We start from the raw sequence: 8,068 nt of genomic DNA, 5'->3' as shown, positions 1-8,068 counted from the left end.
GAAAGTGGACAACTTGAAACTTGGTGTTTGACTCCAAAGCTGTGCTCTTCCTGCAGCTGCTGTGGCCTCTGCAGTGGGGAGGGCTGAGGGATGTCATCAGGCTGGGCAGCTCTGGTTTTATCCAGAGGGTAGGGTACCCCTAGAGTATCTATGCAGGACAGTGGGGTGGGGATGGGGGGCCAGATTTGTATGTGAGATAATCTGACAGCTGTGTGGAGGCTGAGTTTGTGGGAAGTGAGACAGGATGGGTAGCCAGTGAGAAGGTTCATTATCTCCAGATGGGAAATGGTAGGGGCCTCAACCAGAGCTGCAGCAGGGGAGCTGGGTGGGGTGAGGGATGTGGGGTATAAAGGACAGACCAAATCTTGGGCGGGGAGAGGGAGGAGGCAGGATGGGTAGCTGGTGATGCTGCAAAAATAAGGGACTGGGGTTATGGAATGCAAGGCCAGTTTTAGGCATGTTGAACTTGAGATACCCTGAGAGCCAGGCAGGGACATCCTGTAGATAGTAAGATATCCTTGAGCTGAAATAGTTATTGGAAGCTTAAAGTTCAAGATGGGGCCAACATCCTCAAGTGAGGAGGTAAGTCATCTTTTCAGGAAAATGTGGAAGAAAATAGGCACCCACAAAGGAGTTAAGCTTTATGGGAAATGATGACTCTTAGGTCAGAGATGTGGAAGGGAAATATGTTTCTGGGAAGGGGGGAGACAGGAGTCACCAAAGTGGAACAGAAGGAAGTGGACAAAGGGCATGGTTAGTGAAGTCAGATGCCAGGCAAGCCTAGAATCAGAAAGACTGATCTTGAACTTGGGGAGTTGTGCTTTGGTGACCTTGGGGAGATGTTAAACAGATCCAGAGCTAGGTTGCAGAGTTTAAGCCTGAATAAGAAGTGGGCAGTGGGGGCTGGAGAGATGGCTCAGCGGTTAAGAGCACTGACTGCTCTTGCAGAGGACCTGGGTTTGATTCCCAGCACCCACATGGCAGCTACAAACCATCCTTAACTCCAGTTTCAGGGGAAACGGAAGCCCTCTTCTGACCTCCAGGACAGCATTGCACGACATGGGTGCACTCACATGTGCAGGCAATACATTCATACACATAAAAATAATAAAGACATATATATTTTTTAAGTGGGCAATGGAGGCAGAGAGGTTAGAGATTTCTGGAAACCTTACTAGTGAGGGAGGGGGTGGTAATTGGAGAGGAGATGGGATTGGGTGAGCATTTGCAGTTCAACAGAGGTAAAGTTGGAATTGATCACGAGAACTTTTCTAGGAAGCTGGGGTGGGGGGGAGGAAGAGAGACCCCAAAATAGAATATGCAAATATGCGGAGCTGGGTGTTTTCTGAACAGATCCCTTCTCCTGATATAACTCAGATTTGGCTGGGCTGGCATGGGCTGGGCTGGCACAGCTTGCTGGGCACATGGGCCCTGGTTCTGCTCTTTACCTCAGCCCCATCTGGTCTGGGCCCCAGACCAAGCCCTCAGATCCCTACCCTGAGGTGGCTTCTTGTTTCCTTTGCCACAGACCTTGGCAGTGAATGTTTGGTGAGGCTGTTTGGGGGCTTTATTCACACACCTCACTTTGCTTTCTCAGGATCCAACAGATTCTGCCCTTTCTGGCCCTGGGCTGTGTTCATGTCTGCTTAGCTGTACTCCTGATTTTCCTCAGCTTAGCCCTGTCTCATTCCCATAGAATGCAGTTGCTGGTAACAGAATTGAGCTTCCTCCAGGTTTGAAATGCCTTTCACCACGACCTAGGTACTGGCCAGCTCTACCTTGGCAAAACTAGTTGACAGCAACGCAGTACAATAATGTTCATTTATCAGGGATTGAGCTCAGCAATGACTTTTGCCATCTCTGTGGACCCTCATAACCTTGAAAAGGAGAGGTTTTTATTGCCCTGTGTGGATGAGTGCTGCCTGTTGGGAGATGTGACTGGTGCTGTGGAACCAGCCTTTCCTGGCCTTGGTTGAAAGTGTGTCAGGCATAATACCATCAATATACTCACCTGGGCCCTGTCCCTACCTGGCAGTCTGGAAGCTACTTGGCTTGAAGGGTTTGCTAACCACTCATCCTAGAAGGGTCTCAGATGTGGGAGGGGGATTAGGTTTCCAAGTCAGACCAACCAGGGTTTAGATCACTTTTCCACAGGTGACCTGTATTTTAGGAGCCTCAATTGTATACTGTTTGATATAAGTAGATATTGACTGTGTATATATCAGATATGCCAGGGACTCAAAGCTGGGTTGGGGAATATTCAAGATGAAGTCAGAATTCTACCAAGGAAGAAAGGACAGGGAAAGCCCAAGATGGGGGACACCCTTGAATTGAGAACCAGAAAACCAATTGCTCTTAATGCAACATGAGATCTTATTTCTTCTTCTCTTGGCTTCAGAGTCAAACTGAATCCTCAATCCCAGAGAGCCATTTCTCATGGTTAAGAGTTGGTCCTCAGGTAAGATCAACAGGATTCAACTTCCGGGTGTTTCACCCCAGTAGGACAGTAGCTTCAGAGGTACTTAGAGTCGGGAGCAAGGAAGTCAGTCTTTTCAGCCTTTTACTGCCCAGCCTCTACTCTAACTGCTGTGTTCTGGTTTGAGGCACAATCTTTAAGGGATGGATCCAAACTAGATTGCTTAGCACCTTGGAGAGGCTTAGAAGAAGTTTATTAAATGACTGATCATGTCCTGAGAATCAACCAAGGTTAGACTTCAAGGAAAGCTCCATGAGAGACCTTTTGGTGACTGGGGTAATTTACCTTGATAAAAAGTCAGGTTTCAGGGTTGGGGAAATGGCTCAGGGGTTAAGAGCACATATTGTTTTGACAGAGGACCTGAATCTGGTTCCTGACACTCACGTTGGGTGACTCACAACTACCTGTAACTCCAGCTCCAGGGGGATTCAACACTTCTGGCCCCTCATGAGGGTATGTCTCAGCAGTTAAGAGCACTGGCTGTTCTTGCAGAAGACCCGGGTTCAAATCCCAGCATCCACAAGGCAGCTAACAGCCATCTGTAACTCCAGTTCCAGGGTATCCAAAGCCCTCTTCTGTTCTCTGTGGGCACTGCATGACATGGGTGCACTTGCTACAGGTATAACACTCATACACATAAAGTATAAATAAAACTAAATTTTAAAAAATCTTAACATTTCAAAGGATATGACCTCTAAGTCTCTGAAAGGCTGTATCCTACAAAGAAGTATTGAATAGATACAGTGTATGTGCTCTTAAAGGGCAAATTTAACCACTGTTTGGTAGTCTTCAACTGAAGAAGGTGGCTTTGTGTCAGTGCAAGAAGATGGGCAGGGTTGCCTTATGAGGCAGTGCATCAGTAAAGTATGCAAGAAGAAGCTTCACGAGGCCATAATGACAGTGTAAGGGGCTCCCAAATTAGACTGCATGCCTTTTGAGGCTGCTTGTGGTTCCAATAAGTAAGAGTTATTGCTTTTTTTGGGTTATTGCTTTTTTAAAAAAATACTATTTTTATGTGTATGAGTGTATTGCCTGCATGCGTGTGAGTGCACGTGTGTCATGCAGTGCCACAAAGGTCAGAAGAAGGCTTGATTCCCCTGGAACTGGAGTTAAGGATGGTTCATAGCTGCCATGTGGGTGCTGGGAATCGAACCCAGATCCTCTGCAAGAGCAGTCAGTGCTCTTAACCACTGAGCCATCTCTCCAGCCCCCTGTGTTATTGCTTTTATGAGAAGTGAAGTCTTATAGGGAACATGGGTCTGCATGTGCATCTCCTCACCAATAAAGTCCCATGAAGGACAAGGATCACATCAGAGCTGGGTGGGTCCTGGGACTCTATCCTCCGGAAAACAATAAAAATATAAAAATATATAAAAATAAAAAGAAATGCAGAAGGTAGGATGAGACTGCTTTGTCCTGATAAAGAGAGGAGATAGGTCAGAACTGCTTTAGCTCCTTTGTTTCATTTTGTAAGCAAAGAAACAGGCCTGAAAAGGCATGGTGGCTCCTTCCTGAAATCCCAGTACTTGGGCTGAGGTAGGAGGACTACTGCAAGTTTGAGACCAGCCTGTACTAGAGCATCTTGTTTTTACAAAAGAGAAGGTTGGTTTAGGCTAGGGCATTGCCTAACAACTTAGCAGCCAATCTGGGACTTTGCTCTTCCAGTGCCATCTAGTCAGATTTTGTTACACTTAATGGGTCCCATGTGACTTCATGTGACTGTGTGGTCTGCCCCAGGCCTTGGACACCAAGAATGGAGGCTCAGAGATGGATTTGGGGATGTAGGAATGGGCTGAAGGAAGGGGCTTTTCTCTAGGAAAGTTTGAGAGTTTGTCCTTAGCCTCTTAAGACTTGACCGTCCCAGAGTGGACACCAGGTGGCGCTCTCATCACAAGCCCAGTGCAGACTAAGGATGCTGAGCTGTCCTAGCCCAATCTTATTTCAAGGGAGCTGATTGCCCTGATGGAAGTGAACAAATCTAGCCCTTCTCTGCTAATCCCCTGCCCTCACTATATATTCCTCTGATTTTTTACATTTTTGTCTAATTTAACTTGGCTAGTGAGACTTGGGTTTTGACAACTTAGGGTAGGGCCAAATAAAAATGCACCTAGGATGATAGAGATATAGGCATAGGCATAGGGTGTCACTGGGCAGTTCTAACCAGGAGGGCTAAGGAAATGGGTAGTCATTTTGAAATGTTCTTCATTCACAGTGGGCTGAGTGGATGACTGGAAGGTGGTAAACTCTGAGCTGGTTTAGGTAATGGAAGCAGGTGCTTGAACATCCTGGTGAAGGTTTGGTGGTGGGGAGAGTGAGATAAGGTACCAGAGTCTGCACAGCCTGAAGAGGGTTCCTCTGCACTCCTTGCCGGGTCCACCTAGGCTGTGACTTAGTCTTCTAGACATCTGGCCATGGAGAATGGCCATTGTGCCATGCCTGTGCAATAGACAATGTGGTGTACTGGAGATCCAGATGTGGTCTAAAACCTGTTTTTATTTGACCTTATATATACTTGTTAACCTCTGAATTATTTGCTGATAATTTTGTTTTCTTTTTCAGACAGAGTCTCCCTGTAGCCCCAGCATTCTGGAATGTACTATGTAAACCAGGCTGGCCTCAGTCTTACAGAGATCAACCTATCTCTGCCTCCTAAGTGCTGGAATTAAAGGCACTGAGCTTTCATATTTTTTTAAAAAATGCTTATACTTTTAAAGCAGAGAGTTTCAGCAAAGAGTTAAGATTCAACTTCATTGGAAAAGCCAGACCAGACCACCTACTATGGTTCCCATGGTCTGGAGCAGAGTAGCAGCTGCCCTGTGAACCATGTTTCCCAAGATAAGCCCACTCTGCTCACTTACTCTCATGACCTGTCTGGTCTATTTGCCTCGTACAATGAGAGGTCATGGTGGCAGGTAATTGTTGTGGCTGTTAAAGAGGCCTGGGTGGACACCAAGCTTTGAGACCTCATAGCAGGGATGGCCTCCAGCATGAAGAGGCTACCAGGAGTTGGATATCCTGAGAGTTACTGATACTCTCTCAGGAATTGAGATTCTTGGATCATTGTATTCATGAAAGACAGCAGTTTGTGAGGGATAATGTGTGCATGTCATGCCTCCTCTCTGAATCCTGAGACCTCCCACAGGTCTCTTGTTGGTGTGGGTCACTCTTACAAAGAGTGTGTAGACATGGAATCATGGCTGAAGAAAGCTTGGGAATGGAGGAATAGACTGGGTTCGGCCCTGAAAGGTGAGAGGCTCAAGTCAGAATGTTGGGGTGGACTCTCAGGATCTCTGCTATTCCAGGGTCATGAAGCTCTAATCTAATGTGTCCAATTTCCTTGATTCTCCAAGGTCCCTTCTTTTTTAAAATTTATCTTTGTTTTATGTGTATGAGTGTATTGCCTGCATGTATGTGAGTGCACCTGTTTGTGCAATGCTGCAGAGGTCAGAAGAGGGTGTCAAATTTCCCTGGAACTGGAGTTAAAGAGGGTTCGCAGCTGCCATGTGGGTGCTGGGAATCGAACCCAGGTCCTCTGCAAGAGCAATCAGTGCTCTTAACTGCTGAGTTATCTCTCCAGCCCCCAAGGGCCCTTCTTAGATTTGGCTGTGCCTCTGTTGATGACAGGGTTCAGATAGATAGAAGCTCCTCCATTATTTCTCCCTGCCTCCTCTCCCTCTCCTCCTATTGTGGAGTCATGGGAAGGGAAGCACAAGGATATACCTCCCCTTCAGACGTGTCATCATTCGCATCTGTTGTTTCCTCTGCTGGCCCATTTCCCACCACTGGCTGTGAGTTGGGGTAATGCCTTGGGTGAGGCCCAAGAGCCAGCCCTCCATAGAGCTCTTATTTTAAATCAGGTGGCTGCCACCTGGCCCGGCCCTTTGTCCCCAGGTTGGCTGTCTTGGAGAGAAAATAGTCTTCGGCACTACTGTGTTTCTCAACTCCAACCAGCAGTCTGGAAAAAAAATTCTCTGGCTTCTACCTCCAGTTTCCACCTGCTGCTCTATTGCTTGGGAGGCTGAGTCTGACCCCTGGCCTGCCCTTCTGCTAAAGCACATCATGACCCGAGTCCTGTCTGGGCCCTTCTGAGGTTGGTTTGGACTAGGTTGTGACTGACCATAGATCAGAGGCAGTAGCCCAAGAGAACATTATACTGAGAGAAGCCTAGAGAGGCCACCCGAGTTTCAGTCCCAGCTCTGCCTCCAACCAGCTGAGCAATCCTAGGTATATTATATTCCTTTTTCTGCCTTAATTTCCATGTTTATAAAGAGATGAATAACAGCATCTATCTCAGGATGATGAAGATTGAGTTAAAATGAGGCAGTTAAATGCACATAGCATGTAACAGTAACTACAGTGTTAGCTATTGTTACTAGAGTCAGAAAACTTGGCTTCCCATCTTGGTCCACTCATTTACCTAGACCTCAGGCAGATCCCTGTCCCCTTACTTCAGTTTCTTCCTTAAGATGGAATTATGCTTCCTTACTCAGTGAAGGGGAAAAAAAAAGTGGGTCTGGCAGGAGTGATGTAGGCGGAAGTAGAATGCATTTTATAAGTTACTGTGCACATGGGTAATGTTTTTATTTTGAATGCATTAGAATTCTTAGTTCTTAAAGGCAGGGATGGGTGATGTCTTAACTTGCCTTAATTTTTCATAGAAATGGAAGACACTGAAGACCATACTTGTAAGTTCCTGGACTAGAATTCAAGTGTCATTCTTGGATGCTAACATGGGTTGGTCATGGTGGCAGCTTTATGACCGCAGCCTCCTCTCTGGGGGCAGTGCAACCATGGGCATCATGAAGCTAGTGACTCTATGTATGTGGTCAGGACACCCCCACCCTCACCCCCAGAGAGCAAAACTTTCCTGGCCATGGAGCAATGCAGAGGGCTGGCTCTGGGGTCAGGGCATCCTGCCCAGTGTCTGCTTGTGTCTTCATGGTGCTAAGCAAGTCTAGGTCTGTGGGTTCTGAAGGCTGAACCTTTGTTCACTTCTGTTGCCTCCTCCTCTTCTCAGTGCAGCACACCTTCCATAGATATCCAGTAAGCACCAGATTGGGACCTGCTGAGCTGGCTGGATTTTCCAGTCATGACTTCCTGGGGTACAAGCATAGGTGGGGAGTCTGAACCATCTCTGCTCTGAGGGAGGTGGAAGATCTTTTACACGGGGGTAGACAAGGTAGCTGTGACACGATGAGCTGATGCAGAGTTTTCTGGACTGTTCAAATGACTGCAGAGGAACTGGGCCTGGACCCTCCAAGGGAACCACCACTGAGGTAGGTGGTAGATAGCTGAGCCTTAGGCAGAGACAGAGAGCGATCTTCTCAAGCTGGTCTGACCTTTCCTCCCTGACTGAGTCTTGGGCATGCACAATGTGTCCTCTCACATTCTTCTTGGGGAAGGGGCCTTCCTAATTATATCCCCCTCAGCTCACATGGAAATGAGTTTGGATTTTCTGAGCATACACCAGCTGGCTGGGGGGAGGCAGCCCAGAAGGCTGCTGGCTGGGGAAGGGAGAAGAAAGGAGAGGGAGGGGAGGGAGCCAGGCCAAGATGAAAAATTCCCAGTGTTCTCTCAGAGCAATAGTGGGGC

This window comes from Nannospalax galili, unplaced genomic scaffold (genome assembly GCF_000622305.1).
Source record: "Nannospalax galili isolate Female #2095 unplaced genomic scaffold, S.galili_v1.0 scaffold54, whole genome shotgun sequence".
Classification (NCBI taxonomy): Eukaryota; Metazoa; Chordata; class Mammalia; order Rodentia; family Spalacidae; genus Nannospalax; species Nannospalax galili.
The sequence above is the reverse complement of the archived record's forward strand: the minus strand, read 5'-3'. Positions refer to the sequence as shown.